The sequence below is a fragment of the Phoenix dactylifera genome, unplaced genomic scaffold, assembly GCF_009389715.1.
Source record: "Phoenix dactylifera cultivar Barhee BC4 unplaced genomic scaffold, palm_55x_up_171113_PBpolish2nd_filt_p 000811F, whole genome shotgun sequence".
In the NCBI taxonomy this organism is placed as follows: Eukaryota; Viridiplantae; Streptophyta; class Magnoliopsida; order Arecales; family Arecaceae; genus Phoenix; species Phoenix dactylifera.
Window position 1 is genome coordinate 15,526 of NW_024068178.1, and position 16,885 is coordinate 32,410.

Genomic DNA, 16,885 nt, shown 5'->3' on the forward strand with positions numbered 1-16,885 from the left:
CTAAAAAAAAATTAAATTGCTGGAAAAATTTTCTTTGGTAACCTCTAAACCTTTCTTATTTAAATTAAGTATTAGCTTGAAATTTTGTGGTGATTGTTTGATTTTAATTTCAGCAAAAGTGTGAATGCATGCCTGATACACATACACCAATTCATTTGCACTTAGTAAGGGCAATCACCCCAACAAGATAAGAGCCGGATTTCATCACCGGACTCTTGCCCAACTTAGGTGAACTCAATCTCACATAGTGTCACTTTAATTAAAATCAATTAGACGTTGGCTCCTAGGGACATTCGAGCTCAATAGGATGAAGATCACCGAAAGTTGCACCAATTTCGCTCTGTGGCTTAGTTGATGTCTAGGCAAGCTTTGTCCCTATAAGGGAGACAGTTCATCTGTTCGAGGCAAGTGGGTTTTAAGTGGGACCTTTGCGAACGCATCGTGACCCCTCCACTTACCTGAGAGCTTACCTGGTCAACTCGGTTTATTAGACCGGATTGGAGGCTTAGGTGCCCTCTTCAAACCAGTTAGGAGCTGTCTAGTGATTTTAGGACAAAGACTAGGATTGATATGCTTTTCTCTTTTATTGCATGCTTGACTGATCGAGTACTAGTGTATGCACGGTAGTCGTTCTAGAGTACGAAACCTATTACCTTTTGACCCTGAAATAGAACAAACCCTTAGGAATATTCGAGCTAAGATCAAAACATTAGGATCATCCCCACCTCTTAAGATGGCTGAAGAACAACCCAAACTCCTGAGGGAGTACTTTACTCCCACTATTTACACTTCCCCATCTTGCATTCGATTACCTGAGGTAGCAGCTGTACAATATAAAATAAAGTCTAGTGTGATCCAAATGCTCCCATCTTTTTATGGGCTCACCAACGAAGACCCCTACAAACATTTAGATGAATTTCTTGAGATTTGCACCACTGTCAAGATTCAGAACTTCACTGATGATGCCTTGAAACTTAGGTTATTTCCCTTCTTCCTTAAAGATAGAGCCAAACAATGGCTGAATTCTTTAGAAGCTAACTCAATTCGTTCTTGGGATCAAATGCAACAAGAATTCCTTAAAAAATACTTTCCCATAGGAAGAACGAACCAGTTTAGACGTGCCATTACAAGCTTCTCCCAAACTGAGGGAGAAGAATTTCATGAAACTTGGGAGAGATTTAGGGACCTAATCCGTAAATGCCCTCATCATCAAATACCTAAGTGGCAACTAGTGCAATGTTTTTATGACGGATTGACAGAACGAAACCGTCAGATGATCGATGCTGCATGCGGGGGCACTTTTATGCTTCAAAATGAGCATGAAGCATGGAAATTATTTGAAAATCTTAATGAAAACTCCCTCCACCATGCTTCATGTTCTCGTCAAGCACCCCCGAGTTCTCAAAGAAAAGGGACCATTTGTGAGATAAGTCATTCTATGGACCTGTCTAGCAAGGTAGATGCATTGTCCCATAAGATTGACCAACTGATGATAGGTGGGCATTACAGGAACTCTTCCCAAGCACAAGTGTGTACTATTTGTTCTAGCCCATCCCACCCTATTCATGAGTGCCCCTCAGTGCCCCAATTCTCCGAACTCGTGCAAGAACACATCAATGCTGCTCAAACACAGCCCAGACCGGGTAATGACCCATTTTCCAATACATATAACCCGGGATGGCGAAATCATCCAAACTTTTCTTGGAAGCAGCAAGCTTCGAACACAGCCCAACCCTATTCCCAAAATTTTCAAAATCCTCAGAATTTTCAAACCCCACAAAATATTCATCCCTACCGTCCCTCGATTCAATTTCAACACACTCCTCCTCCACCCCAAAGAAACACAGCCTTTGAGGAGAAAGTGTTGAACGCCCTTCAAGGTTTGGAAACCATTACACAATTGGTGCACTCTCACACACAATCAATCGCCAAGCCAATAACCCCAGATGGGGCAACTAGCTAATGCACTGAACAAGCGAGAGGAAGGAAAGCTTCCAAGCCAACCACTAAGTAATCCTAGGGGACAATACATGGCTCAAGAAAATCAATTAAATGCAATTCATCATGAACAAGCCAATGCTTTGACTACCCTAAGGAGTGGACGTATAATAGACAATAAGATTGGGGAGGACAACAATAAGGAAGGTGAAGAAGAGGATAGAAATGTGTCAAATGAAAATCTAAAACCTTCTTCTTCTTCTTCAGCTAGTCCATCTTCTGCCAAAACTCACATCCCAAAGGCCCCATTTCCTGAAGCTCTTACTTCACCCTCTCCATTTGGCAAAAGGGAACTTCATTAGAAGAGATGATAGAGGTCTTCAAACAAGTTAAAATCAACCTCCCACTCCTTGATGCCATCAGACAAGTTCCCTCCTATGCCAAATTTCTCAAAGACCTTTGTACACAAAAGCGAAAATCTAGGACACATGTGCCTAAAAAGGTCTTCCTAACTGAGCAAGTGAGTTCTATTCTCCAACACAACACCCCTCCAAATTCAAAGATCCTGGTGCTCCCACGATCTCCTGTGTCTTAGGAAATAATTTCATTGATTGAGCACTCTTAGATCTAGGGGCAAGTGTCAACCTTTTACCTTATTCAGTTTATGAGAAACTTGGTTTAGGTGAGTTAAAACCAACCTCGGTATCCCTTCAATTGGTTTGATCGATCTGTAAAAACACCACGTGGGATAATTGAAGATGTTCTTGTCAAGGTAGACAAATTCTATTTTCCAGTAGATTTCATTGTCCTTGATATGGAATATGAGCCCAATCCTAATAAACAAATCTCCGTGATCCTCGGGCGGCCCTTTTTAGCAACAGCCAATGCATGCATCAATTGTAGAACAGGGGTAATGAACATATCATTTGGGAACATGAAGGTAAAATTAAATGTGTTCAATGCGGCCGACCAACCCGCGAGGGAAGTTGAGTGTTTTATGATAGACAAAATAGATGTCCTCATAAAAGGAGATGCAAAAAACTATCTCACTGTGTCTGGTTGAAGACAATAAACTTAGCGCTGTTGGGAGGCAACCCAATTCTCTTAGATTTCTTTAAACATTGAGGACAATGTTAGGTTTAGGTTTGGAGGTATTTTTAAGTATTTTTTTATTTTTTGTTTTGTTTGCATCTCTTGCATTCGTTTTCACTTCATAATGTCAGGTTTATCAAAAGAAATAAAAAATAAAAAATAAAAATATCTTTTTTTAAAAAAAATGTGCTCATTTTCATTTTTTTATAAAATAATAATAATAAAAAAATTAAAAAAAAAAGAAAAGCTTGCATTCGTTTTCACTTCATAATGTCAGGTTTATCAAAAGAAATAAAAAAATAAAAAAATAAAAATATCTTTTAAAAAAATGTGTTCATTTTCATTTTTATAAAATAATAATAAAAAAAATTAAAAAAAAGAAAAAGTTTTTGTTTTTTTTTAAAAAAAACCTCATTTCTATACATTAATGCGAGAATGCTAAACACACAAGGAATAAAAAATCTAAAAAAGCCCAATGACTAGTCGGAAGTAATACAAATTTAAGTTCTTTTCATTAAGTCTCTCTTAGGGAGTTGTAAGCTAATTAATACTTCGAAATTTCACTACACACTGGCCGACACTTCTAAGGTCTAGGCTCGACATTATATTGATAGTATAGTAGCAACCTTGGACCCTGATGAATCATACTTATCTAATCCAAAAAAAAAAAATATCATCAATAATAATGGATTTAGTCAGGAACATCGAAAAGGGGCTACCTATTGTCAAAGGTCAAGTGGGCTTGTGATGAGAACTCCGAGCATAAGTCCTTAGGGGAGTCTTGATGCCCGACACCTTATGCCAACTGGTGTGACAGTTGTCGACTGATTGCTCGTTACACGGAGAAATCACCACAAGAGTAAAAGTGCACAATATATATATAAAAAGGAACAAAAAAAAAAACTCTGTATTGACCTTGAAAAAGACAATAGTGTGAAAGCCGTCGTTTGTAAAAATTCGAGTAAACTGGAATATTACAGATAAAGCCCGTGAGGTACTAAAGTAAATATCCACAACTCTCGAAATCCTGCAGATAAAATGATTTTGAATCAGTGAACAGGTCCTTTCGACCAATCCTTGAAAACTACTAGTCTTTGCAATATTTTGTTGATCCGAACCCTTAGCTTGTGTACGGCCCAGATTTCACCAAGCACTCCAGTATAAATAAGTCTTACAACTCCCTAACGGAAACTTAATGACTTCAACTTGAATTGCATCTTGACCTAGGATTTGGGCTGACTTAGTAAATAAAACCATGTGTGCTTTGAAATTCTTATCATTTATGTATCTTTTATTATATTTTTTTTAAAAAAAGAGATTAATAATAACAATAATGATAAATGATTTATTGAAGTTTGTGGGTATCTTTACTGAAAATCCTCACGAGACTACAACTCGTCCACTAGGGTAACCTAGGGGTTTAAAGCCTTGTTACATATGGTAAATGTAACCGCGATGCTTGCGAAAGTGAGTTAAAATTCTTCTTTTCTAGTTTTATTTTGCTCGAGGACTAGTAAAACATAGATTTGGGGGGTGTGATAAGTGCTTAATAATCTATAATTTAGTTATCTTTCCATAGCACTTATCAATGTTTTTAAACTGATAAATATATATTTTACCATAAAATTAAATAAACATTGAAATGAATTTAAAATATGGTAAGAGGTAAATAATTCTTTTCTCAAAACAGACTCTAAACTTGTCTCTCTCCTGGTTATAATCTTTCATGAAAACATATAAGGAGGAGATTGTGTTGACCCGATTTGGTAACCTAATGGAGTTGTAATCAAACTAAGGCTATAATTAAATGGGTTTTGGTCCGGATTCGATCGAAAGTTATAATTAATTATGTATGGGGCAAAGGTTTGATTAACTCTTTTTATTAGGTCACGGTCCGGTTTTTAGTCTTGTCTGGTCGAGTTCGATCTGAAACAGCTTAGCAAGAATTAAATGACAATGGGCTAAAGGACAAGTCAACCATCATGACCCACCTCAAACCCAAAGTCAATTCCCAACCAATTCGTTATCTGCCTTCATATAAAATTTATAATAATAATAACTAAAAATTCACGATTCACTGTTCATATAAACAGTGTCCCGTTAAAACACTGTTCATATGAACAGTGTTAAAAAAAATAAAAAAATAAATAAATAAAAACATAAATAAATAAATAAATAAATAAAAATATATATATATATAGATTCCACTGTTTATCTTCTTCCTCCCGCTGCCAAACCTTCCCGTGATCCCACCTCGCTCACAACAACTCGATCCCCCATCATCCGCGCGCCAAATCCAAGAGGGAGATCAGCCGGGCATCTTTCGCATCCGGCCATGGCATCGTCTTCATTCCCGGATGCTCCGCCGGCGATCACTCCTCCGCTGCAATCAACGAGCCGCTCCAACCGTCGGAAATCAAATGCTCCGCATCAACTTGTTCCAGCACGAGTTCCACGGGGTGCAGCCAGCGACCGGATCCCCCGCCTCTCCTTCCGATCGTAACGCTTCCAATTCATCATTCGCACAGCACCCGGACACCTGCAACATCTTTCCGTCCGGATTCATCCCTAGCACCAAGCCGTGATCGGCTCCCAACCGCCCGGAAACCCAGCTCGGCATTCATCTACAGCTCAGTCCCCGGCTTCTCCGAGATCCAGATACTCCGCATCAACACCTCCCATCGATCCCGCGGCCATCTCATCTTCTTCCCTCCACCTCCCGTCGATCCCCGCGGCCATCTCATCTTCTTCCCTCCACCTCCCGTCGATCCAGCGGCCGGCTTCATTTCCGGCCATTACAATCAAACGCTCCACGGATCCCTCCCAAGATCCAGCCACGCCATTGACGCCATTCATCCACTATAAAAGGAGGAGGGTGTTCGGTGGCAGGGGGAGAGCTCGGTTTTGAAGAACAGAGGAGGCTCTGTTCGGGAGAAGAAGAAAGCCGAGAGGGAGAGAAAAGAAATAAAAAAAAGAGAAAGGAGGGGGAAAGAGAATGTTTTGTGATATTTTGGGAATGATGGGAGGTGAAGGCTTTCATTTGCAGATGGGAGGTCATCCGGAAGCCATGCTCGGCTAAACATCTAATCTAGGGCTGGATGAAGCCCTAGCAATGTATCAGGGCATTGTAGTCTTATTTTTTTTATTATTTTGGATCTTGTTTAAAATTCTTATCTTCAATGAAATATCTTTTTATGATGTTTAAACTTTGAGCATGCCATTTACTATTCATGTTTGCTAAAGTAGTCTAAGATGATCCATGCCCAGGAAGATGAGGTGTGCTGCATCCTAGATTAGCATACTTAGGTAGACACTTCATGCTATACCAAAGATGGATTTTCCTAACACTCTTTATGTTTTTATTTTAAAAGGCTTGTAGCCAAAATTGCATGCCTCTCCAAAAGATAAAAATTAAGAACACAATCCTTGATGCAATGCTATGTGGTGGATTCCAAACCCTAGATCTATTTACTCTGATAAATTCCAATCCGTACTCATAGTTTAATTTAGTTAAATCAAGTTAGCAATTCTTCTTTTTGATTTATTTTTTAAAAAAAAAATAACCTATTCTTCAATCCCTGTGGACCGACACCCGTAATCACTATCCTACAGGATACGTGCTATTGCATGGTTTATTTTCAAAATTGAAAGAACCGATCAACTCTCTGTATGAGCAAAGGAATCCATATAGGATATCTGAAGGGATGCACCTGAAACCTACCACCTCGAGCATCTGAGCGAGACACTATACCTCAACATGGAACTCGAGCTTAAGTTAACTCGAGCTTGCCAGAAGTCAACTCATGATCTACTAGGGTCGACTCGCAAAAGTGTTGGTTTTAATTGCCTTTTGTCTTCTGTTTGTGGCCAATCATGGGTTGACTAGCCCTGTACTTAGGTCAATTCATGCTCGGCAGGAGTCAACTCATGATTCTCTAGGGTAGATGTCCAGTTTTTCACCCATCTCTTTCTTTCACCTAAGATTATTCTGGAGTCGACTCGAATGATCCAAAGGTCGACTCATGAAAGTATGCCAATCTTCTTTATTTTTTCAGGGTCGACTCATGTTCTCTTGGGTTAGACTCATGAAAGTGTGCCAATTTTCTTTGTTGTGCCGGGGTTGACTCATGTTCTCTTGGATTCGACTCATGAAACCATCCCAAACTAAGGTCTTATTTTTAAGTCTATGGACACTCAGGGGTTGGCTCCTAGTGTCTTGGGGTCGGCTTCCCTTATATGGAACTTCATAATTTTGACTTACATTCTTTCCACTTTGAGAAATTTGGATTGATATTGTTTTGGCTTTCTGTGAACATTCTTGTATACTCCAAATATATGATTAGTAAACTTTTAACTTAAATATTTTATATCATTAAAATCAAACCTTTTGGGTCCACACAAGTAGAGATATTGGCCCTCGTACCAAAGACTTGGCATGCTAATCGACCACTTTAGGTTGGAACAACCAAAATGGAGATGCCGGCTCTTGAATTGAAGACTTAGCATGCTAACTGACCTCTTCAAGTCGAGATGGCACAAGTATCAGCCTTAGGTTAGGACGGCCTAAGTATGAACTCTGGCGTCAAAGACTTAGCATACTAACTGACCTATTCAGATTGGGATAGCCCAACTACTGCCCCTTGCACCAAAGTCTAGGCACGCTAACTGATCTCTCCAAGTTGGAATGACCCAAGTGGAGATGTGGGCCCTCGCACCAAGACTTGGCTTGTAATCGGCCTCTTTAGGTTGAGACGGTCCAAGTATCGACCCTTGCATCGAAGGCTTTGCGAGCTAACTAACCTTTCCAAGTTGTAATGACCCAAGTGGAGATACCAGTCCTCATGCCAAAGACTTCATGTGCTAACTAGACTCTTAGGTCGTAAAAAACCCAAGTACAGATGCTGTCCTCGGACCCAGAAGTTGGCAAACTAAGCGACCTCCTTGGGGCAAGATAGCCCAAGTGAAGATACTAGCTCTTCAGACGGTCGATCATCGAGACATCAACGGTCCTTCCTGGTGAATGCGGCCTGCAAACACCGCTAGTGACCATCAATTTCTAGGAGGGCAAGTCCCCCCAGTGTTCTCTGATGGTGAGTTTGAAATTTGGTCTGAGTTTGAGACTCAACCCTTAGAAAAGGCCAACCACTAATGAGGCAAAGGCACTCTTTTTCTAGCGACCTTAACTCCCTTGCTTACGTGCATCATCCATTGCTCCAATTACAATAGTACAAGCTCATCAACAAGGTACATATGCAAAGGAGTGGATGTGAAACACTACAATTCAGATAAAATAGTAACTCATGTGGGCAGTTCAAAGGTAACAAAGCTCTCAGTGACTACAACATCTAGGAGTCCAACACTTACCTTGCACTATGCTACTCTTATGTGGCCACATAGGAATCCTCAATTAGGTGGTCCTTGGCGAAGACCCAACACAATTATATTCAATTGTAGCCAAAAATTTGTGCTCTGCCATCAGAATAGCCTGGCTTCTGTCCTTTGCGGCATGCTGTGACCATGACTTGGCAATTCCATCACTAGTCTGGAGACTTTAAGGTCTGCATCCTCAACTTAGGTTGTAGCCAACTTCAATTCCACCTTTGCCTCCACCGCCTTATGACGGACTGACGCCACCTTCATGGCAACCAGCTCACTTCAGCAAAGGACGAGCATGTCTTCGATTTCCATCAATCGCTCCATTGCTATCGAAAGTTCCACCGAATGGACTTGGAATAGTCCCAACATCCCAATAACTCGTCAGGCTCAAGCGAAGGAGAAAGGTAGCAGTGAAGAGTTGTAGAGATCGACCCCTTTCTCCAAATGGCTAATCCTTGCTCTATTTACAGAGGGTCCCCAACTTAATGACTTGCCGCATGTCCAACTCTGAATCCCTAGGTGATTCGCATTCATTTCAGAAAATATATCCTACGAATCGGCTGTTGGACGGCATCATCCAAAGTCATCATCCAAATAAAGATGATGCAAAGCTCAAGGGTAGTTCTAAATACACCCCCCCTATTGCTCAGGACACCCCCCAAAAATTAAAAAAAAAAATACCCAAACTAACCTTTAGTGTAATTACCATATTGCCCTTGAATTTTCTCAGTACACCCCCTTCCTCCTCCTCCGTTTCGTGCTCCGTTCGGCACTGGATCGCCGAACAAAATTCTTCTGTTCGGCTGAACGGTGCCGAACAGAAGGCTTCTGTTCGGCGATCCAGTGCCGAACAGAAGGCTTCTGTTCGGCAACCCTCAACCGAACAGAATCCTTCTGTTCGGCGGAGGGAAGGGGAGGAGGGGTAGGAGGGTGGGGAGGAGGCGGCGGAGGGGGGAGGGGTAGTTGGAGGAGGGGGAGGTGGAGGAGGAGGAGGAGGGGGAGGTGGAGGAGAAAGGGGGAGGAGGGGTAGGAGGAGGAGGAGGAATGGGAGCAGGGAGGAATAGGGGGTGGAGGAGGAGGCAAAGAAGGGGGAGAAGGCGGAGGGGGATGCAGAGTAAGAGGGGATGGGGATGGGGGGCGGAGGTAGAGGGGTGGAGGAGTAGGAGGAGGGAGGAGGGAGGAGGAGGAGGAGGGTGAATAGGCGGAGGAGGAGGGGAGAGGGATGAGGGGGAGGCAGAGGTGGGCGGGAAGAGGGGGAGGGGGAGGAGGAGGATGAGGAGGGGGGAGGAGGAGGAGGCAGAGGCGGGGCGGAGGAGGGAGGGGAGAGGGATGAGGGGGAGGCAGAGGTGGGCGGGAAGAGGGGAGGGGGGAGGAGGAGGAGGCGGAGGCGGGGGGGTGGGGAGGGGTGGGGGGTAATTTAGGAATTTTCAATTTTTTAGGGGTGTCCTTAGCAAATGGGGGGGTGTAGAGAGTATTTAATTTTTTTTTAATTTTGGGGGGTGTCCTGAGGCAATAGGGGGGGTGTATTTAGAACTACCCAAAGCTCAATGAATCCTTGTTTGAGAAAAGTCTCTTGGGACCTCGAACACAGGTCAGCATGACGACAATCTCACCTTTACGAGGAAAGGGGATAGCGCCCAGCCATATAATGAGTAATGACTGGGGTGTAGGCCGCTTGTTCCTGCCATAGTGCTCTCACCAGCTAGTCCCAGGCAGCCTTACCTCGAGCCAGATGCTGAACCATTCTGAATTATGTCACAGTCAAGATATCGACATGCCTGACCTAAGCAGCTAGATTGAAGTCTACAAGTCGAGTAATCCTGAGCTGAACGCTTTGGAGAAAATTGAGCAAACAAGTGGAAGACGAGGAGATAACTTCATTCATTCAAAGGATAGGAGGTGGGTCAGGAAGGACAGGAGTTAGGATTTCATGGTAGGAAGGGATGGGCTAAGAATCGGAGGTTAAAGTAATACTAGCCCTCTGGACCAGCAATTATACAACCGGTCAACTGAAGCATTATATTATAACAGGGTCTATGGAGGGGCCGGCAATTAAATTGATGTATATTTCGAGCACCCAGGCTTCGAGTCTGTTCAAGGATCGCCTAAGCTCCTGACCTTGTCCTATCTGAACAAATCTGGTCTCAAAAGCCGAACAAAGGAACCCGGCCGGACAAGCCTCGGGCTTGTCCAGATCATCTCCAAAACGAGTCCGCTTCCGTTATAGTCCTCCGACAAGTGTCCTCCGAATCTAATGAGAGTAGCCGCTAAGATCGACTGTTGAGGTCGACTTGGGGACACCGATGGAGGCGCCGGCGGCGCTGCCGAGCTCCTCCGTTCTCCCCCGCCGCCTTCGAGGTTTTTCTTGACGACCATTTCAAGGCCCTGGAGGACCTCTCCACGGGCTCCATCCCTCGTTGCCCGGCTGAATCGAGAGTGCGGCGATCTCGAAACCGATCTCCTCCGCCTCCGGAATAGGCTCTCCCTCGCCGCGTCCACATGGCTCTCTCGCTCCGACGAGGTCCGAAGGACGCTACTCCTTCTCGATCCCGGCTTCGAGGGTTCTAATGCTCCCCCATCTCGAGGTTCCCCGCGGCCACAACCCTAATTCCCCAGCTCCTCCATGTGCGTCCTTTTCTGTTTAATTATTTTGTTTTCTTGGTGTATTCTATGTGCTTTTGTCTGGTTGGATCTTGTGAACATGTTAATGAATTCGTTTGGGACTTAGATGGAGAGGTGGAAGCGGGATTGCCGAGTGCTGGGAGAATCTTGCAGGTGGAATTACCTTTGCTTGCAAAGGAAGTTGGTCGGATCCAGACGGTTCGTAGCTATGCTGGTAAAATTTCTATTTTGTTTCCCAATTTATGGAAAAACGATTGTATATTGAAGTGTCCGGACATTGTTTAGTGTTAGAATGACTGATTTTAATGTTCTCGGATCTAGTTTGGCAACAAAACAGAGACCGAAGCTTTACTCTTTACCGACAGAAAGTAGCCATTATGATTGTTTAGCTCTGTGTTGCTTATATATGCATCAAAAGAGGGTACGAATTTATACTCCGAAGTGATGGAAACTATGCATGTATTTAATTTTTAACATATAATATAAAGATGTGTATAATTCTGACAGATAGTGCTGTAAATGTGAGTTTATGTAAATATATACAATGCTGGAGGTTCTGGAATTTCCTCTTATTTTTTAAGAATTTTCTAGTCCCTCATCATTTGTTTTCCTGAAATGTTATCCAGACCGCACTGATTTTTTTTTAAGGAACATGTCATTAGAGCTGGTACATAAATGGAAACTCATGGACCGTTGGTAATTGTTCTCTGTCTCTATCAGTTCAAGGATTCTTTGATCTTTTAATTATTCTCTGAGAGCCAAAACATATATTTTTATATGTTTATTTCTTAGAAATTTTTAGCAATGGAGTATGAACATGAGAGAAAGGCCTTGCTAAAGTTTAGTATGATAATTAAATCCCAGGTGCCAAACTCTCATTTTTATACATAATTTTTCTTTTGTTTTGGTAAAAGTTTATTTCAAATAAATGAAAGCACATAAAGTTAAAGTTCACCTTATTCTGTGTTTTGAACACCTTCTTTTCTGTCTGATCCTTTTCTAAATCTTGCTTTAGACTGTCAAATTAACTTGCGAGACTTATCCCAATGTTCATCATATTTGATACAAAATCCATTCATGATTATAACTTGATGTGTTAAGAGCTTTTAAACATATAGTGACATGTTACAAAGACAAATCATATACTATTATTTGGAAATCACAGATGGTGGATAATTTAACCAGCATTTGCAATTTTCCCTATGAAAGGTAAGAACTTTAATGTGAATAATGAACATCAAATATTTACAAAGCAATATTTTTCCGTATGTGCCAAAATTTTTAGTAATTATATTTATGACTAGTTATATACTTTTTTCTTTTTTTGAGAAAACATTAAGTTAAATACTTGTTAACTTTGAAGACTATTTCTAATACTTCTAACCTTGCAGAGACTACACTAAAGCTGGAGGGCTCTGGTTGGTGGAACTTGAAGATGCTACATTTGCTATAGTGAGCCGTTCAAGAAATGATATCCTTTTTAATCATTGCAAGATGCATCAATTGCATCTGTGAGTCCATTTGAACATTTCTACTGTCCTGTTTTCGTTTCTTTAAGATTAGTAATGTGAGGACTGAGATCAGAGGATTACAAGGATACTGGAGTTCAAAAAGACTTACAAACTACGGCCATGGGAAGTGATTCTGTATTATCGTTTATCTTGTGACAAGTGATGAAGGGCTCTAACCAATTTTCTTTTTTTGAAATGTAGGGTTGTGGACAGAAGGAAGGAAAGCTACTGCTGCTATTAAAATCCTGGAACAACATAGAGGAAATTCTGGCAATTGTTGCCACGTAGAAGACCTTTATGGAACCGTCTAGTCATGGGTTGTTGATTCTAAGAGTAGAAAAGACATTTTCTGTTTTGAGGCCTCAAGCTCTTATGGATCATCGAGCCTTACTTGCATCTCTTGGGTGGCCTCCATCCCTTTCGACATCTGGCTTAGAAAGGGACAAAAGCTTGGAATTCCAACCCCCTAGTGCTGATGGAAGGAGAAAAGAAAGAGAGATATTCTCAAAGCCTTTTATAGAGCTATGTGCTTTGCAGCATTTGCAAGCTCGACGGGAAGAACGGCTACTTGGTCTTCTAGAAAATCAGAAGGGGCATAAGCTATTAGGTCGTACCAGTTTGGACAGACAAACCTGTGATTATAGTCTTTGGACTATCGATGAGCTCGTGCGCCCTATTGCATCAAGGATGGAATTCCATTTTTCTAGATGGTTTAATGAACCAAAATTCATTTTTGCACTTGTTTACAAAATAACTCATGATTTTATGGATGGAGTGGACAATGTTTTGCAGCCTTTGATTGATCAGGCAAGACTTGTAGGTTCTAGTGCGAGAGAAGCTTGGGTGTCAGCAATGGTCAAATTGCTTACCAAATATTTGAAAGGCAAGTGCTTCCTATTCTTTGCTAAAACCTTATGATGCCAGAGATGGAAACATGGAGGTCATTTCAGCGTGGCTTCAGTTGGTTGACCTTTATGATTACTTTTGATAAGCGGATGAAAGTTCTTGCAACCTCGGTAACTCCACTCATGGGGCCTCTTTCAGCGTTTTGAGGGATTTTCAAGATCATTGCCGATATTGTCAATATTTAAGGAACATTCCAATTGGCTCCGGACATGGGCTGAGATAGAGCTCAAGGTTGCTGATGACAAACTAAAATCTGAGTTGGAGGATAAGAGAAGTTGGTTCATTGATTTTGGAATGCAATCAGAGTTTTCCCATAACAAAGAAGCTGAGTCATTCCTTCTTTCCACTAGAGAAGACTATAAAGCTCCACCTATTGTAGATTCTGTTATTAAAATTGCATGGTCTATGATAGAAAGGGGTCAAGCTTTACCAAGTAAACCAATGAAAGCTCAATTTATTAGGTGTTCTGCAAACATTTCTTAAAACATTTCTTCAACATCTTGTTTGAACGCTGTCAAAATATGAAGTTCATGGCAGCTAGCGTAGAGGATGATGAATTACTGAGAATTGGCTGGTGCAGTAAATGCTGCCCGGTTTTGTGAATCTGTTATCCGTGAATGGAGTGAGGATGTTGGCTTCTTGGAGATGAGTGCTGTTGAAGATGACCAGAAAGGAATCTGCCAACACTCACATGGTTCCTTTTTGAAGATGAAATCAATTGTCTTGTGAAACTGGAGACTGATTGTCTTGAGGAGACACTGTCTGCTCTTCTACTGGAATTTGATGCTCTTTGCTGGTGTTATGTTCAGAACATTGAACAGTGGGGAAGGTGAAAATATTGAATCCAAAGACCAGATGTTAGATGAAGAAAGTATGACTGTCTCGCTTGGGTTTGTTGAAGCATTAGACATGCTGAAAGACCGTATCAGCATCTTGAGGTTAAATCTTAATTCCCAGGACTTTCTGGATCTATGGAGAAGCATTGCAGGTGGTCCTTGATCATTTCATTTTCAGAAGCATCCCTTTGAGCGGTGTTAAATTCTCTTGCCAAGGAGTTAATCAATTCAGAACTGACATGGAAGCACTTTTGCTTGTTTTTAGTTCATTTTGTGCTAGGCCTGAAGCTTTTTTTCCATTCACAAGTGAATCTTTGAAGCTTCTAACCATGCAATGTAAAGATGCAGATTTTCTGCTTGAAATGCTATCAAAGAGTGAAAGTGAAAAGGAAGAGTGCCTAAGACTCCTAGGGTTGTCCCATGTAACCATTAGTCAAGCTGAACTAATCATGAGGAATAGGAAATTTGTCAGTTGATAACTGGAGGAGAAAAGATGGTGTTTCACTTTGTGGGCTTTTATGGGTTCCTCAACTAATCATGTCATTTATCGAACTTCAAGTCTTTTCCACATATAGAAAGATTAAAAATTTCAACCATGTATCTATACATTTCTCTACTAAGAATTCCCATGGCTGGAATGGAGATGAGTTTTTTTTTTTTGGGGCTTTGGCAGGTATATCATACAATACGTATACGAATACATCCTGTTGCTGGAAATTGGACCCGAGGGCGGCCGTCGGCTGAGAAGGAGGAGGCTCCGGTGCTTGAACGGCAGAAGGGTGGTGGTCAATCGGCGGGCGGCGTCCTCCAGGTGACCTGCAAGAAGCCGGTGGCCGGGATTTTCGGCGCCGGCCCTCCGATGCTTAAGTCAGAGGGGGCTAATATGTGAGAGGAGGTGGAAGATGTTTTTTCAGGATTTCAGAGTCCAACCCCCTCCCAGATGGAGGGGTTCCCCTTTTATAGATGGGTATTGTATTACCTGTGAAGTGACGGGGCAGATTGTCCATTTTGCCATAATTGAACACGATCATGTGTATTAATAATGTCGTGGGAGATTAGACCGGAGTCAGTGAGTCATCGTGGCTGATCAGACGTGGTGGAGTGGTTCAACTGCCTGTCGTGGAGGGCTTGAGATCTGTAGATAACAAGCGCATTGATTGCTGAGCGAACTGGAGATCAGCAGGGGCCATACACTTTAATGGTTGAGTGAGCCGGAGATCAATAGAGATCATATGCTTTAATGGTTGAGTGAGCCGGAGATCAGAACAGGCCATGCGCATTAATTGCTGACGGCGAAGCAGGGTATGGTCTCTGGCTGAACTATGGAGGGGTGAATAGTGAGGTTAGATTTCTGAGGTCAAGTGCTATGAGGGGGCATCTCGGAGTCCGGCATCTGGTCGGGCGCCGAGCTGAGCTAGTTGCCTTCAAGTTGGGCGCCTCTGGTCCGGGCGTCGCCTGGTCGGGCGCCTTTTGGTCGGGCGCCTTCTGGTCAGGCGCTTTCTGGTCGGGGCCCGCAGGTTATCCTGGGATTACTTAGTTTTTCCCCTAACACTACCCCCCGACTTCCTAGTTCGAGCCGCTTGCGAGCTCGAGCGTGGGAAGTAGTGATTTAATGGCGCTCCACGTTATTTAATGCTGCATCGGTGGGGGCCAGTGAATTTCGAATTTTTACGGCGCTCCGCACGTTCCAAGGTGTTATTAATAGGAGAAGGCGGGACGACGCCTTTTCACCGTCTGAAACGGCCTCGCATCGTGGGCTCATGATGGGGCTCCACGATCCGATGGGATACCGTCTTGATTTGGTATTCAAAGCATCGATCTGAATAGGACACGTCGTTTTGACCCCTCGGTGCCGACGTGTGGTATAATCTGGACGGGAGGCGGGATTCTGTCTCGCCGATCTGGACCATTGGAGAGATTTATATAAACCCTTGACCCGGTTTCAGGATTTCTATCTGGTTGCCATAATTTAGTGTTTTCCAGTACTCCCTCGTTTCTTCCGGCGGCCTCCCGAAACGGTTACTCCGGCTTCCCTACTGCTCGTTTTCATCTCCGACGAGGTTTCAGTAGGTGCTTTCTCCCCCCTTTTGTCTGCTCGGAGAGTTTTTTGTTTTTTTGGATTTTTTCCCTTTTTGATCATTTCTTTGGGATGGGTCGTGGTCCGGATGAAGTTGAGTCCACCATGAGTGAGGAGGAAATGGAAATGGCTGAGGAGTGGTTTTTCCCTCAGCGAGGGTTCCGTCTGGAACCTGCGGGGCCTGGGGATAGGATAACAAGGCCTCCGCCTGATCGGATCGGGGTGTATTTGGAAACACTCTGGGCCGGCTTGCGGTTCTCCTTCCACGGGTTTGTGAATGAGCTGCTGGCGACTTATCAGCTTGTCCCAGTGCAGCTTGCTCCAAACGCGTGGAGGACGATAATCGGTTTCTTATCCCTATGCCTTTTATACGGGATACCGACCTCAGTCAATGTCTTCCGGTGGTGCTTCTTATTGAAGTCCAACCTGGAAGATGGAGAATGGCTGTACCTTGCCCTTCGGGGCGGTCGGTCATTTTTTCGGGGTGCTCCGACCTCCATTCATGGGTGGAAAGAGAAGTTTTTCTT

General features: G+C 42.8%; 1 long non-coding RNA gene and 1 other non-coding gene across 2 annotated transcripts; one reads left to right on the forward strand and one right to left on the reverse strand.

Annotated features, from left to right (window-relative positions):
• Window positions 1-1,109: 1,109 nt before the first annotated feature.
• Window positions 1,110-1,215, reverse strand: LOC120107272. The gene has a single exon (XR_005509153.1). It is a non-coding gene; the product is annotated as a small nucleolar RNA R71 (small nucleolar RNA).
• A 9,600-nt stretch (window positions 1,216-10,815) lies between these two features.
• Window positions 10,816-12,440, forward strand: LOC120107271. Its single transcript, XR_005509152.1, has 3 exons — window positions 10,816-11,031; window positions 11,135-11,242; window positions 12,420-12,440. It is a non-coding gene; the product is annotated as an uncharacterized LOC120107271 (long non-coding RNA).
• The last annotated feature ends 4,445 nt before the right edge of the window (window positions 12,441-16,885 follow it).